The 21694-nt window shown below is 40.3% G+C and overlaps 1 protein-coding gene and 1 long non-coding RNA gene across 2 annotated transcripts in view; one reads left to right on the forward strand and one right to left on the reverse strand.

The window, feature by feature from the left end:
* Positions 1 to 21694, reverse strand: part of LOC127986006 (uncharacterized) — a gene marked incomplete at its 5' end in the record, with an annotated part of 403871 nt that overhangs the window by 335057 nt on the left and 47120 nt on the right. The window lies entirely within an intron of this gene.
* Positions 5354 to 6949, forward strand: LOC127986027 (uncharacterized). Its single transcript, XR_008160732.1, has 3 exons — positions 5354 to 5390; positions 6149 to 6332; positions 6471 to 6949. It is a non-coding gene; the product is annotated as an uncharacterized LOC127986027 (long non-coding RNA).

Here is a 21694-nt window from a genome sequence, read left to right on the forward strand (position 1 = left end):
TAGAGGATAAGACTGTAGCCTATAGGGTAGTTAACCTACCACTAAAATCCAACAAGAGCTTCATCAGAGCCATCAATACAGAAGAGATCTTAATGCATTTACACAGCAATTAGCCTACAAGTGGATACAAATATTATGAAGTGTCTTAGGCCTACACTTTGAAGACATAAATATGACATGATGGATCAATGAAGTGATGGCCTACGTTTAATATGAAACTAAAACAGACACCAGGTGGCAGAAAGTCACTGTCTTAATGAGTGAGTTCAATCCACTCGTTTGATACACCGAATCAAAAACACCGAATCGACGTGTTGAAGCGATTTGTTTCTGATATTTTATATTAAGGCCTATGCATTATCTAAATAATTATGATAGGCTAATAATAATAATAATAATAATAATAATAATAATAAATTACCAAATGTTCAAAAAGTTGGCAGAGAGGGGTCATGTTCGGGGAAACAACATAATTGTTGATAGGCTATATTTTTTGGGGCCATGGGTTTAATGCGCAAACCTGCATGACCATATAGCAACTATTCAGAAATGGAAATTACGAATGCATTAATATATTGTTTTGAATTTAAGAAAAGTCGATTGAATATTTACAGGTTTGTATCTCATTATTATTTTTAGAATAGCAACGTCTTTGTAACCAACCACAGTGATCAAATGTCGAAGCTATCTCTATCTAATAGGCTACTTCAAAGATCAAATCAAATTATCTATTGTAAAAATCTCTGTAGCCCAAAAACTGCCAAAAACATAACAAAAAATAGCTAGTAGCCTACATAACTTTTTAATTTGTATTATTATTATTATCATTCTTTCTTTTTGTTATTATTATTATTATTAGGCTATTGTTATCATAATCATCATCAGCTGGCAAACCATTATGGAATCTATTTAAAGGGAATGATTGTGGTGGGGAGTTTGGTCAAACTATTCCAGTAATAGCCTACAGCGAATATAACGGGTTGAAATAAAAGACGGCGCCGTCCACAGAGACATTTCTATGTGCACTATTTCATCCGTGAAAACCTTAGTCCCCTGGCTATCATGTCAGAATCTGCAATTCAAAATAAATTTTGCCTGCCACGGCAGCAAATTCAGCAGCTTTTAGATATTGTTGTTGGTCCGGCTTTGTCAAGACAAACCCGACGGAGCTCAGCCCCGAAATTCAACTGCTGTCGCTCTTCTCTTTCCGCTGTAGCTGTTGGGTCCGTGTATATTTTGGTCATTTGATTTTCTATTTAAAAATAAATAAAGATAAATGAGAAACGGTTTGAACGTTTTTTTTTTTTTTCGTTTTGTTTAAGAAACGGAAAACGAAAATTTAGCTGGATTTTTCGTATTTTTGTTTGTGGGTAAAAAATGAGATTATGCTTTAATATTTGTTTGAATGTGTGGGCGGTGCTGAAACGCCCCTTTCATCCCTTCTGTACTGCACCGACAAGCGGCAACCGCAAGCTCAGTTCATTTTCGCCAGGAGAGAAGCGGCAGACAGCAGAGTTTATTAATCCTGCGAATTCTTTGTTAGTGGTGCTTGCAAGCTTTATATATAGTCTTAGAAAAGAATTGCAGGAGTCTCATTTTTCATGATATCTTATTCAGATTTGAAATGGAAACTAATGAGACATATGGCTTTCAACCCATTACTTTTCTAGATTGCTCCAGGACTCATTTAATGTATTTTTATATCAAATAAAAAAAAAATAATTAATGCATTTCAGTGTCTATAACTTTTAATATTTTTGAGCATTATCAAATCTGGTTGATAAGTGGTAAAGCACAAAGTGTCTTCTTTCCAAAGACACCAAAATTATGTTTGTAACACACTGAAGCAGGAAACTGTTACAATTATAAGTTAGGTAGAGCACTTTCAGCTGTGAGTCCCATAAAGGGGGGTGCTGGCTAACAGGTTAATCTAAAATATCTTAAACTGTATTCTGAAGATAAACAGAGGTCTCACAGATTTGGAACGACATGAGGGTGAGTTATTAATGACATAATTTAGATTTTTCGATGAACTTACCCTTTAATATGACACCAAACAACATTTACCTTTCATTGTTGATATAGTTCCCATAAAAAAATACATTTAAAAAATAAATTAAAAATACACTGTCAAATTACTCACACAAAACATCCTAATATTCATATTATTCACTCACCGTTAATATTGCATATTAATGATATTGTAAATTCATTAGAAAAATGAGAAAATATCTACTTCATTGAATATACAGCTAAACAAAAATATACTGGTTTTAATCCCCAAATATCTAATATGCATTAGCTACCTCTCTTCCAACTCGTCGTGGGCGCTTTGATGCAGCCATTTTGAATAATAATTAAAATAATCAAATGGCATCATTAAGTTTTTCTAGAGAAGGGTCGTACGGCCATTATAGGTTTTAAAGGGTTAACATTAGAATAGTCCGCCCTGATTAACACTCCATGCCTGTTAATCAAGGCATCAAGGCACGTCCGAAATAAAAAGTTAGCTTCACTTCCTGTCTCCTGAGATGCCTTCATCTGGCTGATTTTTGAAGGCAGCATAGATGTATCCTTCGCTGTCTTTGATATCCCACAATCCTGTGCGTTCCATTCCATGAGAGTTAAGCCAAAAAATAAAGATGGCATCTGAAAGTTGCAGTCGGGGGTCAGTTTGTGTGTAATATGTTTCTGATCAACGTTTTTCACTTTTTATGCCATTTCTAGCGAGAAATTTATATTAAAGTAATGAAATATAAGCGTAGTTTTCACCAAAGCTCACCATATTTTGCTGTAGATCATTAAACCATTACGCTGCCTCAGAAGACTGTCCGAAATCAGTCTCATGACGTGCCTTCGTGCAAAAACATTGCCTGCAAAGTCATTGCCCAATTAGGCAGCAAACCTGTCTAAGTTTTCGGATGCAGCTCTTGACTTCACTATCAGACACCTCCTCTGCCTGGGCGCTGCCATGGCTAGTCAGTGTTTTCTCTACTTCCTGTTGGCCTTCTGTAGCTAATCATAGCTCCGTGTAGCTGTTTTTATTTTATATTTTTTCTCTATAATCTTTCTTACCATCACTGTCTGTTTGTGTGTTTGTTTTTTAAGTTGTAAAATATAACTTAATTCACACCATATTTCTGATATTATCGATCAATCTTATCAGATTAACTTTGATCGTTCACTCTTCCGTGACTGCAGTACACCTGCAAAGCATTAGCACTCGTTAGCTTGTCATTAGCGTTTTCTTTTCTCCTCTCCTCTCCTCTCTCACGCTGCAGTTTTTCACAAGTTCATCAAACAACCGCAGTAAGAATATTTCATCGAGCACAATGAGTAATGGCTTCGCCTATCGTTATTTGCACCTCTTGCCACATGTACAGTTTATCTATCTCTGTCGCTGATGAGGGATTCACATGTGATAAATGCAGGGAAATAGTTAGGCTGACAGAGAAGATTTCAGAATTAGAGACACGCATCCAAACTTTAATTGAGGACAGTAAGAATGTTAGGGCTCTAGATACGGCTTTGGATGCGTCTAGCTCAGGGTCTCCTGTACATTGTCCGGTTCCGGCAACAGAGCCCCTGCAGCAGGGCAACTGGGTGACGGTGAGGCAGCGTAGTCGTGGGTCAAAACACCGCTCTTCTGTTCCGATCAAAACATTAAACAGGTTCTCCCCACTCAGTGATGCACCCAATGAGAAACCTGATGAAAGTGCTCTAGTTATTGGTGATTCTATTGTACGGAACGTGAATATAGAGACACAGCCACCATAGTCAAATGTTTACCGGGAGCCAGAGCACCTGACATCTTGGCAAATTTAAAAGTGCTGGATAATACTAAACGTAAATACAGTAATATTGTTATTCATGCCGGCGCTAATGATGTTCGACTTCGCCAGTCGGAGATCACTAAAAATAACTTTAAAGAGGTGTGTGAACTTGCAAGCACGATGTCAGACACTGTAATATGCTCTGGTCCCCTCCCTGCTTACCGTGGTGACGAGATGCATAGCAGATTGTCATCACTCAATGGCTGGATCTCTAAGTGGTGCCCACAGAATAACATAGGTTTCATAGACAATTGGACTAGCTTTTGGGGTAGACCTGACCTGTTTAAAAGAGATGGTCTTCATCCCTCCTGGGGTGGCGCCACTCTTCTGTCTAGAAATATGGCACATAGTCTTAGTGTTCATACTTGACTAACTGGGGCCCAGGTCAGGAAGCAGACAGACTGGCTAAACCGACCGTCTGCTAGCTGCCTCCCGTCACAGAGGTCAGTTAATTCTCAGCACATAGAGAATCTTTCACCTAGATATCACACTATAGAGACTGTGTCTGTTCCCCGAACTAGAAAATACAAAAAACGTCCAAACCAAGTTAAGATTAACAATTTAATTGAGGTTCAACAAATAAAAAACAAATGCAATATGGATAAACAAATGATAAAGATTGGCTTATTGAATATCAGATCCATTTCTACGAAAACACTTTTTGTAAATAATATGATAACTGATCATAATATAGATGTGCTCTGTTTGACAGAAACTTGGCTAAAACCTGATGATTACATTATTTTAAATGAGTCCACCCCCCAAGATTACTGTTAAAACATGAGCCGCGTCTAAAAGGCAAAGGGGGAGGAGTTGCTTCAATTTATAACAACGTTTTCAGGATTTCTCAGAGGGCAGGCTTCAAGTATAACTCGTATGAAGTAATGGTGCTTCATATAACATTATCCAGAGAAACCAATGTTAATAATAAATCCCCTGTTATGTTTGTACTGGCTACTGTATACAGGCCACCAGGGCACCATACAGACTTTATTAAAGAGTTTGGTGATTTTACATCCGAGTTAGTTCTGGCTGCAGATAAAGTTTTAATAGTTGGTGATTTTAATATCCATGTTGATAATGAAAAAGATGCATTGGGATCAGCATTTATAGACATTCTGAACTCTATTGGTGTTAGACAACATGTTTCAGGACCTACTCATTGTCAAAATCATACTCTAGATTTAAAACTGTCACATGGAATTGATGTTGATAGTGTTGAAATTATTCAGCCAAGTGATGATATCTCAGATCATTATTTAGTTCTGTGTAAACTTCATATAGCCAAAATTGTAAATTCTACTTCTTGTTACAAGTATCAAAGAACCATCACTTCTACCACAAAAGACTGCTTTTTAAGTTATCTTCCTGATGTATCCAAATTCCTTAGCATATCCCAGAGCCATATAGAGTGAGAGTTGCGACAACTCCATTGACTCCAATGGAACGCTTTTTTTACAGCAATGGCGGCTCGTGGAGCCTCTAAATAGTTCCCGGAAGTAGCAGCAAACTGATGCCGCGCCGTAGAACAAACCGTTCGCGACGCACTTTTAAAAGGTAAGACGTTTAAATAATAAGATTGAATATTATCAGTACATCTTAATAACAATACATTGCAAATTAAAACCTTCTAGTAGATTATCACTCATTAAATGAGTAGATTTAAGGTTTGTTATCAGATAACTAACAGATTAGGCTAGGATTGGAGCTGAATAAAGTTAGTAACGAACACCCTAATAATTGTAAAATCTGTTCTCATAATTCAGTTTCATCCATCGTGTTTGCAATAAGAAAAAAAGGAGTATAAACATTTTTTTGCAGGGTGGGGAAGGTTAGCTAACGTTACATAGCCTATTACGTTAGTTCAATATAACGTGTTACAGCGGTGAGTGGAAGTGGTAAAAATTAGGTTATAAAGTTTGTTCCTTATTACACGTATTAAATTACTTAATAATAAAATGCACCCTATTGATATACATTTAGAGTGAATTGAGTTTGCAAAAACATGGGTGGAGTGTTTTTATTGTGATTAATTTACTATTACCTGTCTATATTATATAATAATACTGTATTATATACTTAAACGTGTTAGTGTTTAAATGTAACATACTGTAACATTCTGTGGCTGCTGGTGGGTGGAGGATTAGTGGTGCCACTGAACTGTTCTGGGATGGAGCATCAGTGAGGATGCAGGTCAGGAGAGCTGAGGGGACCTTTTTTGATAGCTGAATTCTCATTATTTTTCTTAGTGCTGCCTTTGCATTGTTTGATTTTTTTTTTTTTTTTTTTTCTTGTCTCTTAAATTTTTTTAATAGACCCAGGTAACTGGCTGATGGTTCACTGGAATGCTGACTGCTGCTGGCTGACTTGCTGCTGGTTGACTGGGCTGTGTCACCTGTCCCTGTCTCTCCTCTCTAGCCATGTCCTTTTTCTTCACTCTCACTTTACCTTCTCTGAGTATCCTCGTTCTGTTTTCCTCAACCTTTGAAACTGATAGAGGTAGAATACATGGTTTTGCAAATTTTAAATATTGAAAAAATCACATCACTTTACTTCAACTAGTACGAGTTTGTACTTATTATATATGAATCACCTGAAATAACATAGCTGTAATCAGCAGCCATTTCTTGTTCACAGGTCTAGGGGTGCATCGTGGAGCAGGGCCCTCCTCTTTTTGACCACAGGACGATGTACAAAGATTGTGGGAATAGCATCTGACCTCAGCCTACTCTTGAATTTTTTGGTCATGACAAATTGCTTTGCCGCAATTTGTCTGCATACTGACTTCAGTTTAGTTTACACACACACCTTTTTTTTTGTCTACCCACATACAGTACATATCACATGGTGGTTAAATGCACAGTTATAGGTAACACTGATGACTCCCTGCAATGTCTCACCATGAGTCTCCCCTCCCTGGGTTTTGCAAGGCTTTGCTTGTTCCTTATTTCTAGTAAAACATTGTCAATGTAAAAAAGTGCAAATAAATTTAAGTATAATTACCTAACAATTTTTTGTTGTTGTAATTTTTATTAGTTTTTAGATTGCTGACTTGAGCCAACCATTATTTTCTCCTCTCCATGTCAGCGGGGAAGCCATACATTCGCACACCTTTCTCTGACCGAGTGGATTACAATTTAAAATAACTGTTTTCTATTTTAAAATGGAATATACTCCTGTGATGCCAACCTGAATTTTCAGCATCATTACTTTTGAATGGCAGTGTAACTTGCATGTTTATATACGAGTATGCTTAAGTTGTTTTAAACCTGAATATATTGTGTACCTGAATAAGTATTGTAAGAATTATAAACAGTAAGCTTCATTTTACATTTATTTAACATGCTAATTACTGCTGCTAACAGTTAATTGACCCATAGTGCGGTGCGAGCTGAAAATCACCTGTCACCAGCCTGTCTCTGTACTACCTGAAAGTCATCAATATGACATGAGTTAACATTAGATCAGTGAAAAAATTGACAATATGTAACGTAAAAAGACAACAGCAACCCGTGTTTATACAACTTAACATTAGCCTGAAATACGTTTTTAAAATAACGGTAATTGAACACTAATCCTCAAATATTACCAGATTTGATATTTTAAAAACAACATCGCTGTAACTACATACTCATGCTACATACATATGTCAGAGTGTTGTATAAATATATAAAATAAATGCATTTATTGACTCCTTATTACCAGAAATTGCAGTTCTGTCACTCTACTCTATCAGTTTGAATGGCCGCCAACGCACTTCCTGGAACTATTTGAAGTCTACATGAATCACGTGACAACCAAACATTTCGAACTTCCGTTGTCGCAACTCTCTCTCTATATGGCTCTGGCATATCCAAAACCTCAGAACAACTTGATGATGTAACAGAAACTATGGACTCTCTCTTTTCTACCACTTTAAATACGGTTGCTTCTTTACGCTTAAAGGCAGGGTAGGTAAGAAATTTATAAACAACTTTCTTCCAAATTTGTTTAAACTTTCTATTTATATCAATGCATAATTAAAATGTAAGTACTCTGATAAAAAGAGTATAAAAATCAAGTGACTCTAGACCGTTTAATCTGTATTAAACACAGCTCATTATTTCCTTTCGGCACGAAACATAGGATTGGCTTAGGCGACTGTCACTCTCTCGCAACCATGGCAACCACCCTTTTGCCACACATGACCTGCCCACTTGCGTACGCACGTTTGATTTGAGGAATTCAAGAGGCACGGATCCTAGGAATACCAAAACAATGGCAGACCGCAAGCAAAATTCACTGTACGGGCCTATGCAGTTAGTAAAGGCAAACCAGGCAAAAAAAGGAAGACAGTAACAGTACAAGAAAAGGCAATGAACAAAAAGTCTTTGGATAAACAAAGAAATAAAACGCGAGTTAATATCGGCGTGCCTTTCCAGCGATGGCGAGAACTGAGGGAATTCAAGTGCTCCTTGCCCTGGACTTCGACCACCCCGTCCTCGGCCTCTACTTCCTCGGACCCTAGTTGCACGGCCTCTGGCACGACCTCCTCTGCTTCGCCCTCGACCCCGACCCTGTCCTCGAGCTGACGATGCGGTACTTGTCTCTGGAGTGTAGTCCTCATCAGAGTCAACAATGCTTTCATCATGGAAACTCTTACATGCAGAACAATGTATATGTTATGAATCTTACACGAAATTCATCTTCATCACAGTGTAAATTATGGTAATGGAAAAACGTGTATCATGCAACCTGTTTTTAGCTTTGCCTTATAGATAACTAGCTTGTTAGCGAATCAAAAAAATATATATTTTAAACTTTACCAATATCAATATGCTAGCTTGATAGTGAGTACTAAAATACATCTTGTTTGTTTATCTTCATAATTATAAAGTTATTTTTATTACATGTGATTCTGACATGATTTCACTACATGCACTGTGCTCCTTCCTCTCCGCTCGTCTCAGGTAAATAATGCGTCTTCCAGCTCAGTGGTCGGAGTCGCACGTTCATGTGTTTTGGGGGCGTGGCTTTGGAAGGCGCCCAGAAGGGAGGGGGTGGTGTGAATGGAAATAATGAGCTGTCTTTAAAACAGTCGTTAGAAGTCTACAGACACTCGATTTGTATACATTCTTTTTCAGAGCACTTACATTTTAATTATGTATTGATATATAAATAAAGTTTAAACACATTTGGAAAAAAAGTTTTTTATACATGTTTTACCTACCCTGCCTTTAAGGAAGGTTAAGGAAAACAGTTTGACACCATGGTATAATGAGCATACTCGCACCCTAAAGAGAGCAGCCCGAAAAATGGAGCGCAGCTGGAGGAAAACAAAACTAGAGGTATTTCGTATTGCTTGGCGGGAAAGTAGCATATCCTATAGAAAAGCTTTAAAAACTGCTAGATCTGATTACTTTTCTTCTCTTTTAGAAGAAAACAAACATAACCCCAGGTATGGGGTTCAACAAGTGTTGACATTTCCCAACACCACAACAGTAATGACTTTATGAACTACTTTACTTCTAAAATCGATACTATTAGAGATAAAATTGCAACCATTCAGCCGTCAGCTACAGTATCACATCAGACAGTACACTATAGACCCCCTGAGGAACAGTTCCACTCATTCTCTACTATAGGAGAGGAAGAATTGTATAAACTTTTTAAATCATCTAAACCAACATGTATGTTAGACCCTATACCATCTAAGCTCCTAAAAGAGGTGCTTCCAGAAGTCATAGGTCCTCTTCTGACTATTATTAATTCCTCATTGTCATTAGGATATGTCCCTAAAACCTTCAAACTGGCTGTTATTAAGACTCTCATAAAAAAACCACAACTTGACCCCAGAGAACTTGTTAATTATAGACCAATCTCGAATCTCCCTTTTCTGTCCAAGATACTAGAAAAGGTGGTATCCTCACAATTATATTCCTTCTTAGAGAAAAATGGTATATGCGAGTGTAACCCAGGTTAAAATCTTTCAAAATATATATTAAATGTTTGTATATTGGTTCTGCTGTCCCCGTCCCTTTAAATTGCCTGTGTGGAGTATGTGCCCTGCGACTTCACGTAACCCCAGTCAATTGACTGACTTAGCTTAGCCAATCACGCAATTGAGCACAGGTGTTTAATCAGACTGTGGCGTCTTCCTCATTCAGAGGTGTGGGGAAATATTATTAGGAAATGTTCTGATGTATTAAGGAAAAAGGACACTAATGGATCAACACTAGACATGGAATTCACAATGCATGAGCTGAAAATGGCCTTAGAGAAAAGTGGCTATACAGCTCCAGGGCAAGATCAACTGTGTTATGCTATGTTTAAACAATTACCTGATGAATTTATGGAAATTATACAAAGACTTTTTAATAAGATATGGAGAGAAGGCAAACTACCTCATAATTGGAAAAGTGCTTTGATATTGCCTTTTAGTAAGCCTGGTAAAACCCCAGACAATGCAGGGAATTACAGGGCTATAGCATTAACATCTCACTTGTGTAAATGGATGGAAAAGGTAATAGTTTGTAGACTGTCATATTATTTAGAACAGAAAGGGCTGATCTGTGCACCACAAAGTGGTTTTCGTAAAGGTAGATCTACAATAGATGCTCTAGTGAAAGTTAGTAATGAAGCTGAAAAAGCAATTAGTATGAAAGAGGTCATGGTTATAGTATATTTTGATATAGAGAAAGCATATGACTCAATGTGGAGAGAAGGACTACTGATTAAATTACATAATATGGGTATAGGTGGAAGGATGTATAACTGGATATTAGATTTCTTATCAAATCGAACGTTTCGTGTTAAAGTTGGAGATGATGTTTCAAGTGATTTGAACATAGTAAATGGTATTCCACAAGGTAGCGCTATTAGCCCAATTTTATTTAATATCATGATAAATGACATCTTTGAGAATGTTGGAACAGGTATTGGGTATTCATTATACGCAGATGATGGGGCAATATGGAAAAGAGGGAAAAATATTAAACACATGATTAATAATATTCCGAATGCTTTATTAAAACTTGAAAGATGGACATATGACTGGGGATTTAAGATGTCAGTTGCTAAATCATGTTATATGCTCTTTACCAGGAAAAGAAAGTTAGGAAATATACAGCTTAAACTATATGGACAGAATATGGAAAGGGTAACAAAGTTCAAATATTTAGGATTATGGTTTGATGAGAAATGTCTATGGAGGACATATGTTAAAATGTATTAAAGTACTTAATCTTATGAGATCAGATTCAGGATATGATTGGGGCGCAGATAAACAGTCCTTACTTGATATTTACAGGGCCTTAATAAGATCATGCATAGATTATGGGTGTATGGTTTATGGAGCGGCAGCTAAGAGTGTCTTGGGAAAACTAGACAGAATACAGTTCAGAGCTCTTAGGCTTAGTATTGGTGCTATTAAAACAACTCCTACTAATGCGCTACTGGTAGAATCTAAAGAATTACCACTAAACTTAAGACGGACAAAGCTGTCACTGACATACTGGGTTAAGTTAAAAGGATCTGGGAATGAACAGCCAGCTACAGAGGTCTTGAGTGATTGCTGGGAGTATTTGCCTGAACGAAAAGGTAAAGGATTCGGCTGGAATATTAATAGAGAAGTGAAAGATTATGGTTTAACGAGATTTGAGTATGGCCCAAATATGGTATGGGGTAATGTTCCTCCATGGATATTTCCCAGCCCTAATGTAGACTTGAAACTTTTAGAGCTAAAGAAAGAATGGACTGAAAGGAATGCTGATAATATTGGATATTTGGTTCAAGAATACGTTAAGCAGAACTACTATCAGTACATACCAATATTCACAGATGGATCTAAAGATTTGAGGAATGATCATGTAGGAGTAGGAGTGTACATACCAGAATTTGATGTAACAATTTGCAAAATATTTAATGACAATTTAACTGTATTTACAGCTGAAGTAGTAGCCATAATTTTAGGATTGCAGTGGGTAGAAGTAAGACCTCAAAGAGTTATTATCTGTTCAGACTCTGTTGCTGCACTTAATAGTTTGAAATCAACTGAAACTATAAGAGAGGATTTACATAAGGAAATATCCACAATAATGTTAAATATAGAGAGAATTGGAATTAATCTTCAGTTTTGTTGGGTTCCATCTCATACTGGTGTGGAGGGCAATGAGATTGCAGATCTGACTGCAAAGAATGCACTGAAACTAAAGGATGAGGAAATAATGAAAGTCCCATTTGATAAAAGTGAGGCCAAATCGTTAATTAAATGAAAAATAAGAGAATCATGGCAGAAAAAGTGGGACATGGATAGCAAAGGGCGATATTATTATAATATTCAGAAATCAATTAATGTCAAGATTTTTAAAGGAAAATGCAGAAAAGAAGTGATTTTATCAAGATTAAGACTTGGACATACTGGTTTAAAATCAACCCTGTTTTTAATGGGAAAATGCATATCAGATAATTGTGATTATTGTAATATTCCGGAAAATGTGGAACATATCATTATGAGGTGTAAAAAATATAATGCAGAAAGGAGGATCTTGCAAGATAAGATTTACAAGTTGGAGCAAGAATGGAGTTTGAAGGGGATTTTGGGGGCAGAGTGAGAAAATGTGGGAATGTAGCAAAGCTATTTTTAAGTTTCTTAAATGTAAAGGGTTCGAGCACAGCATATAGGGTGTATCCACAAGGTTTTTTTTTTTTTTTTAATGCTAAGTACGTGAAGCCTTGAAGTTGCAAATCCCGTTGGCGGTATGCACCTGAACAAGTTGGTTGCGACCCGCCAATAAAATGAGAGAGAGAGAGAGAGAGAGTTTTAGATTTTTAACATCTTTATTTATACAAGCAAGATTTCTCTACAAGATAGAATAAAAAATTTAAAAAAATAAGTTATGAGTGATTTCATGAAAACCATTTAACTCAAACCTATACCACATATCGTCTACAACAGAACATCTTTATAACACCAGATGAAAATGAATTCCTCTATATTACTGATAGAAGAATAAAAATAAAAATCAACCTTCAGTCTGGCTTTCATCATTCTGACAAACAAAGTGCTTGCATCACAATCAAGAGACCCATCTACTTTATTTCTCCTGCTAATATAAATAGCCATTTTTTGCTTGACCTAAAACAAAATTAAAAAGCTGGCATTTCTGTCTGTATTTTTGACTATCTATATCCCAGAATAAACATCTCTTTAGTGAAAACTTCTCCAAACATTGTGAACAATTGTTGTAACAATGTAAAAAAATTACAAAGTCTGCTACATTCTGAAAAACAATGATACACTGTTTCCCTTTGCAAACAGAAAGGACAATTTTCATTTACATTAGCATTAATAACAGAGATAAAAGCATTGACAGCCACAATTCCATGTAACACTCTCCATTGTAAATCCCCGACTTTTTTCGTTAGGGGTGGTTTATAAAGAGTTCTCCACTCAGGCTTGACCTCATCATCAAGCCCGAAATGTGCTCTCCAGGGAGTATCAACTCGCCCATTCAATTTGTCTTTATTTAAAATCTTGACCAAAGACTTATACATAGAATTCCCTTTCATTGTGACCACATTGTTTGTGAGAGTTTCAGTTAACTCTAGCATTGGACCAGAGCAGTTTTTAAAATCAGGAGCAAGAATTAATGAGGGGAATATATCATTACTATCCGGTTGACAATGTCCATTACAATATTCATTGCACAAGGAGATTTCAGTCTTTGTGAGTTCACCTTTCAAACTGTTAAGTAAGTGATTTACAGTCCTAATAGATCGGACTCCTATATGAGAGGCTAGTTTTTCAGTGTTAGACAAGTTTGGGCCAGTCATATCAAAGACATGTTTCAGAGTAACAACTCCCGCTGAAATGAAACGCTGTGCCATAAAAGGCCCAGCTAAGAGCTCGATGTTAAAACGTGTCCCATACAGCACTGGCTCTTTCAACAACCAAAACAGTGAATCACTGCTTGTCCTCACTTTCTGGAACATCCCCCACACAGTAAATACCCCATGATAAAACTTAGAAAGGTTGCAAAGTTTGCGAGTCTTCAGATCCATTAAAAATAACGACTGAGCTAGGCCCAAATTCCCACTTTGGCTCAATATGGTGTGGGCCAAGGGTCTCCAGACAAGGTTTTCTTTTGCAAGACGCTCTTGATGGTGATGATGAGCTTCTTGATCTTATGGATCGCATGGGAGTAAGAACAGTACCAACACAAGAGAACTTGAAAGCTGTGATTCTCCAATTTGCCCACAAGCAAATAATCCAGCAACCAAAATATGCACTGGATAACATTGCAGCAGTCGTAGGACCAACTCTCAGGGAGTTCTTCCCCAGTGTGCTGGATATGCAGAAGATGTCACTGGTGAACAAAATGGATGAGTTACGACTCCGCACCACCCACAGTAAGAGACTTCTGGACTGCAATGTCATGGTTTTCACAGAAACATGGCTACACAGCGACGTACCCAACAATGCTATTGAGCTAGTAGGACGCTACACGCTCCGGGCAGATAGAACGGCAGATGACTCCGGCAAGACAAGAGGTGGTGGATTGTGCATTTATGTCAACAAAGCTTGGTGTACGAACACTGTCATTGTTGGGAGACACTGCTCAGCTAACCTAGAGTTTCTCATGGTTAAATGTAGACCTTTTTATCTGCCACGGGAGTTGACTTCCACCATAATAACCGCAGTCTATATTCCACCGGATGCTAATGCCAAGCTTGCTTTGAACGAACTTCATGCAGCCATTAGTAAACAACAGACTGCTCACCCGGAGGCTGCTTTTATTGTTGCGGGTGATTTTAATCACTGCAAATTAAAAACAGTACTCCCCAAATTTCACCAGCATGTTTCCTGCCACACCAGAGGAGACAAAACTTTGGATCATGTTTATACAAACATTAATGGAGCTTACATCGCAAGCCCCCTCCCCCACCTCGGACAGTCTGATCACCTTTCTTTGTTTCTCACCCCTAAGTATTCACCCCTCATCAACCGTGTGAAGCCATCAGTGAGGACCATCAAAGTGTGGCCAACTGGAGCTGACTCTTTACTTCAAGACAGGTTTCAACACACTGACTGGAGTATGTTTGCTTCACAGGCTGCCTGTGGCTCTCACACGGACATTGATATCTACACCTCCTCTGTACTGGATCACATCAACTCCACCATTGACAGTGTAACAACAGAAAAACAGATAACAACATACCCTAATCAGAAGCCATGGATGAACAATGAGGTGCGACTTCTGCTGAAAGCCCGCAACACCGCTTTCAGGTCAGACGACGCTCAGGCCTACAGTAAATCCAGAGCTAACCTGAAAAGGGGCATCAAGAAGGCGAAGTACTGCTACAAGTTGAAGGTAGAGGAACACTTTTCCAACTCTGACCCCCGACGCATGTGGCAGGGCATCCAGATCATCAGTGACTACAAGTCAAGCAACTCCACACCAACAGTCACGGACGTCTCCTTCCTTAACGAGCTAAATAACTTTTATGCTCACTTCAACAGCGACAGCAAGGAGACGGCCACCAAAATCTCAGCCTCTTCAGACCACCAACCTCTCAAACTCACCTCCACAGATGTCCACACTGCACTGAGCCGGATCAACGCACGCAAGGCTGCTGGCCCTGATGGCATTCCTGGACGTGTGCTTAGGGCATGTGCAGAGCAGCTTGCAGGGGCCTTCACAGACATTTTCAACATGTCCCTCATCCAAGCAACTGTGCCAACATGTTTTAAGTCCACATCCATTGTGCCAGTACCAAAACACTCCTCCCCAACGTGCCTCAATGACTATCGCCCCGTAGCACTCACACCCATCATTATGAAGTGCTTCGAGCGACTGGTCCTAGCACATCTCAAAGACTGCCTCCCACCCACACTGGACCCACACCAATTTGCCTACCGCAGAAATAGGAGCACAGAGGATGCAGTATGCACGGTGCTGCACTCTGCACTCACACACCTGGACAATAACAACACTTATGTTAGGATGTTGTTTGTTGACTTCAGTTCAGCATTTAACACCGTCATTCCCTCCAAGCTGACCACAAAACTTGGAGACCTGGACATTAACACCTCCCTCTGCAACTGGATTATGGACTTTCTGACCAACAGGCCTCAGCATGTTCGGTCAGGCCACAACCACTCCACCACCATCACACTTAACACTGGCATACCACAGGGCTGTGTGCTGAGCCCATTCCTCTACTCCCTTTACACCCACGACTGCAAGCCTGTGCATGGATCCAACTCCATCATTAAGTTTGCAGATGACACCACAGTGATTGGCCTCATCAGTGACAACGATGAGACTGCCTACAGGGAAGAGGTACAGCACCTGGCCACATGGTGCGCTGACAATAACCTGCTCCTCAACACCAATAAGACCAAGGAGCTCATTGTGGACTTCAGGAAGAAGAAAGGAAGCACGCATGACCCCATCCACATTAACGGGATGGTTGTTGAACGTGTCTCCAGCTTCAAGTTCCTGGGAACCACCATCTCGGAGGACCTGTCCTGGGCCACAAACACCTCCAGCCTGGTCAAGAAGGCTCACCAGCGCCTTTTCTTCCTCAGGACACTGAAGAAGAACCAGCTGTCTTCATCCATCCTGGTGAACTTTTACCGGTGTGCGATCGAGAGCATCCTGACCAGTTGCATCACAGTCTGGTATGGGAACTGCTCAGTGGCTGACCGCAAGGCACTGCAGAGGGTGGTGAAAACTGCCCAACACATCACAGGGACACCACTTCCTGCTCTTGAGGACATCCAGAGGAAACGCTGTCTACGTCGAGCTCGCAGCATTCTCAAGAACTCCTCTCACCCTGACCACGAACTGTTTAACCTCCTCCCCTCCGGAAGGCGTTTCAGGAGCCTCCGGACAAGGACCACAAGATTCAGGAACAGCTTTTTCCCTAAAGCTGTCTCCTTGCTGAACTCTGCCCTCTGACACCCCTCAACACCCCCCACACCACACATAGACTCCTCCCCCTCTTCAACACTCTGATTTATTTATTTACTCACAACAAGCAAAAAGTAACTTGTTATTACTTGCACTACTGCCTGTTCATCCAGGAACACTGTATAATCCATTTGCACATTGAACTATTTTTTTCCTATGCACTTTACTGTCCATTGCAATACTGTAAATTATGTTCATATTTCTGCCTATAGTGTACATACACTTTTACATAGCCCATCTGTATAGTATGTTCATAGTACACCTATCTGTATATTTTACTGTCATATTTTTTACTGTCATATATTTTCACTTTACTGTCCATTGCAATACTGTAAATTATGTTCATAGTTCTGCCTATAGTGTACATACACTTTTACATAGCCCATCTGTATAGTATGTTCATAGTACACCTATCTGCATATCGTGCTTATAGTATTTAATATCTGTAAATTATGTCCATAATACTTACCTGTATAGTTATCGTACATATTATAGACCTTTATTCTGTACTTACTGCTTATTGCACTTCTGGTTAGATGCTAACTGCATTTCGTTGCTTTGTACCTACATGTGCAGTGACAATAAAGTTGAATCTAATCTAATCTAATCTTAAACCATCAACCCGAAAGGTATTAAAGTTGATCACGGCCTCTCCAGCTACTCCAGCAGAGAACCGAAGTTTGCGATTTTTACATCAGTACATCAGGAGATTGGATGAGATAGGCCCCCGGAAGATGTTGAGATTTGTGACAGGGTCTGTTGTCATTATCAAGGCGGCCTATTGCACATGCTTGTGGCCCAACTTTAGAGCTGCCATCAATTTACAACAGCTATCCTGACCTCCGAGCTGAAATGGTGGCTATACTGTCCAGCAAATTCTATCCGATGGACATTTTGTCTCACTCACTCACATGTACACACTCTTCCCTCTTGCCCAGTTATAGCATTATCCGTGTCATCCGTTTACCTTTAGATAGTGTGTGAACGTGAGACAGAGCACACAGGGGAAGTAATTAACTTAAGTGGTGCATTATGAGCACTGGGGGAATTTATTTTTTATTTTATGTTGTTCAGTTTCAGTTTTATCCAGAATGTCATTACCAAACTGTGGAAACATGTATGTTTTCACGGTTGCTTGGGCTGAACACATGGCTACACAGATCTTGTAACATAAAAGAAGTGAATTTCATTGACAACTTAAATTTTGTTCTGGGGCCATAGACAACTGTTTAAACCGGATGGCCTCCACCCAAACAAACTTGGTGCTAGAGTGTTTAAGGACAATATCTACTTCTCCCTCCGTCATTCTTCAGCAGACTGTGTCAATCCATTCAGCACACACACACACCGGGTCCAAGTTATCATCTGGTTGACATATCCCACAAGGACACTGATAACACCATGCAGCCAAAACAAGCACTGCTGATAGACACTATCCCGGCTGAGCCCTGCCCACAGAGCTCCTCACAGAGAGACTGTGATGTATCAAAACAGCTACAAGATTCACCACCCAAGGACGACTCTCTGTAAAACAGCCAGGGCCCAAACCCTCTATCTGCTGAGGGTGAACCAAAAACATCTGGTCCCCGCTATAATAAAAGCAACATTCACAGATACCTACAGAACAAGCGGGAACCCAGTGTGCCTGTAGCTTTCTCTATTTCAGTTTTATCACGTGATCTAAAAAAAAGATCTAAAGAAAGTCTAAGGCCATCTCACGCCGAAGGGCAAACTCATCTAATCTGCGGCCTATTATGCATCAAACTAAGATCGATGTAAAGACACAAAGCACTGCCATCAAGTTAGCATCTTTAAACATTCGCTCACTAAAAAATAAATTATTTCTAATCAATGACTTTATAACCACAAACAATCTGGATTTTATGTTTCTAAACGAAACATGGCTTGAAGACAGCTGCGTCACTATTGCTGGTGCGGATACAGGATGGCTGCCTTCGTGACGAGCTCTGCATGTGTTTTTGTTAGTTTGTCCTGTCTTCAGTTATATTCCTGCCATCAGTTTCACCAGGGATGAACTGCTGAACATTCGGCAGAATGCACCACAAGATGTTTTTCCGGATTTCAATTATTCAGACGTTTTAGTGAACGTTATTATTGGAGGAGCAGCGGCGCTGATCAAACGCTTCAGGACGCGCAGACGGGGGAAGCGAGCGGGAGCACTCGTCAGGCGCAGGAAGCGCGGATTTCGAACGCCGTTGCCTAGCATCCATCTGGCAAATCTCCACTCTCTACCCAACAAAACGGACGAACTTCTTCTGCTTTCTCGGACAAATAAGGATTTCACACACTCTGCTGCTCTGTGTTTCACGGAAACCTGGCTGAATGACACCATACCGGACAGCGCGCTCCATCTGCCGGACTTTCAGCTGTTTAGAGCGGATCGCGACACAGAATCAACAGGCAAATCGCGTCGCGGCGGGACATGCTTTTACATCAGTGAACTGTGGTGTACAGATGTAACTGTGTTAAAGAAGATGTGCTGCTCAAATCTCGAAACACTCTTCATTAACTGCAAGCCGTTCTATTCGCCGCGGGAGTTTCACTCATTCATTCTGGTCAGTGTTTACATTCCTCCGCAAGCGAATGTGAGCTCAGCTTTACAGAAACTCACTGATCAGATCACAGACACAGAACAACAACACCCGGACTCTGTTTTAATAATTCTCGGGGACTTTAATAAAGCCAATCTCTCCCGTGAACTGCCAAAATACAGACAGCATGTTACATGTCCCACAAGAGACAGTAATATATTGGATCACTGTTACACCACAATAAATGATGCATATCACTCTGTTTCACGAGCAGCTTTGGGACGTTCTGATCACCTTCTGGTTCATCTTATACCGTCCTACAGGCAGAAACTAAAATCAGCTAAACCTGTATCAATGACTGTAAAAAGATGGACTAATGAAGCAGAGCAGGATTTACAATCTTGTTTTGACCTCACTGATTGGAGTGTTTTTGAAGCTGCTGCTACCGATCTGGTCAAGCTCACAGAGACCGTAACATCATATATCAGTTTCTGTGAGCATATGTGTATTCCTACAAAGACTCAACTAATTTACAATAATGACAAACCGTGGTTCACTGCAAAACTCTGTCAGGCCAAAGAAGATGCTTACGTGAAGGGGGACAATGTCTTGTATAAACAGGCTAAATACACATTGGAAAAAGAGATCAAAGTGGCAAAGAGGAATTATTCTGGAAAAATAAGGACTCAGTTCACTTCCAACGACTCCGCATCAGTGTGGAAAAGTCTAAAGAAGATCACCAATTACAAGACACCACCCCCCAGCACTGTGGAGAATCAACGACTGGCAGACGATCTGAACGAGTTTTACTCCAGGTTTGTAAGAACACCCATTACCTGCCCTGAATGCCTCCCCACACAACCATTCACACCATTCTCAACTCCTGCAACCAGCCCTGAATGCCTCTCCAAACAACCGTTCACACCATTAACAGCTCCTGCAACCCATCCTGAACACCTCTCCAATCAAGCACTCTCACCATTCACACCTCCTGCATCCCCCCTCTCAGGTGGGGCACCTGCAATTCAGATCAGCGAGGATGCGGTGCGCCAGGTCTTCCGGAAGCAGAAAAGGAAAAAAGCACCAGGCCCAGATTGTGTTACACCAGCCTGTCTGAAATCCTGTGCTGACCAGCTGGCCCCCATCTTCACACAGATCTTCAACAGATCGCTGGAACTGTGCGAAGTCCCTTCATGCTTCAAACGCTCCACCATCATCCCTATCCCAAAGAAATCCAAAATTACAGGACTAAATGACTACAGGCCTGTGGCTCTAACGTCTGTAGTCATGAAGTCATTTGAAAAACTGGTGCTGGGCAACCTGAAGGACATCACTGGACCCTTGCTGGATCCTTGCCATTATGTTCTGCAACACTTAGACAGACCGGGGACTTATGTGAGGATCCTGTTTGTGGACTTCAGCTCTGCCTTCAACACGATCATCCCCAACCTCCTCTTCCCCAAACTAACTCAGCTCTCCGTGCCCAGCTCCATATGTCAGTGGATCAACAGCTTCCTGACAGACAGGCAGCAGCTAGTGAGGCTGAGTAAATACACATCCAGTACCCGTACAATCAGCACCGGAGCTCCCCAGGGCTGCGTTCTCTCCCCACTGCTCTTCTCCCTGTACACTAATGATTGCACGTCTAAGGACCCCTCTGTCAAGCTCCTAAAGTTTGCAGATGACACCACACTCATCGGCCTCATCCAGGACGGTGACGAGTCTGCTTACAGACAGGAGGTAAAAGAGCTGGCTGTCTTGTGCACTCTCAACAACCTGGAGCTTAACACGCTCAAAACAGTAAAGATGATCATGGACTTCAGGAGAAACCCCCCTGCACTCCCCCCACTCACCATCATGAACAGCACTGTGACTGCAGTGGAGTCATTCAGGTTCCTGGGCACCTCTATCTCTCAGGACCTGAAGTGGGACATTCACATTGACTTCATAGTGAAAAAGGCCCAGCAGAGGTTGTACTTCCTTCGCCAGCTGAGGAAGTTTAACCTGCCTCAGGAGCTGCTGAAACAGTTCTACTCCACCATCATCGAATCCATCCTCTGCACTTCAGTAACTGTCTGGTTCAGCTCAGCTTCAAAATTGGACCTCAGAAGACTACAGAGGGTAGTCCGAACTGCTGAGCAAATCATCGGTACAACCCTCCCTTCTATTCAAGAACAGTACTTATCCAGAGTGAGCAAAAGGCCTGTTAAAATCCCTCTGGACCCCTCACATCCAGCACACTCCCTCTTTGAACTGTTGCCATCTGGTCGACGCTACAGAGCACTGAGCACTAGAACGACCAGACACAGGACCAGTTTCTTCCCTCAGGCAATCCATCTTATGAACAGCTGAT

This window comes from Carassius gibelio, chromosome B21, assembly GCF_023724105.1.
Source record: "Carassius gibelio isolate Cgi1373 ecotype wild population from Czech Republic chromosome B21, carGib1.2-hapl.c, whole genome shotgun sequence".
NCBI lineage: Eukaryota > Metazoa > Chordata > Actinopteri > Cypriniformes > Cyprinidae > Carassius > Carassius gibelio.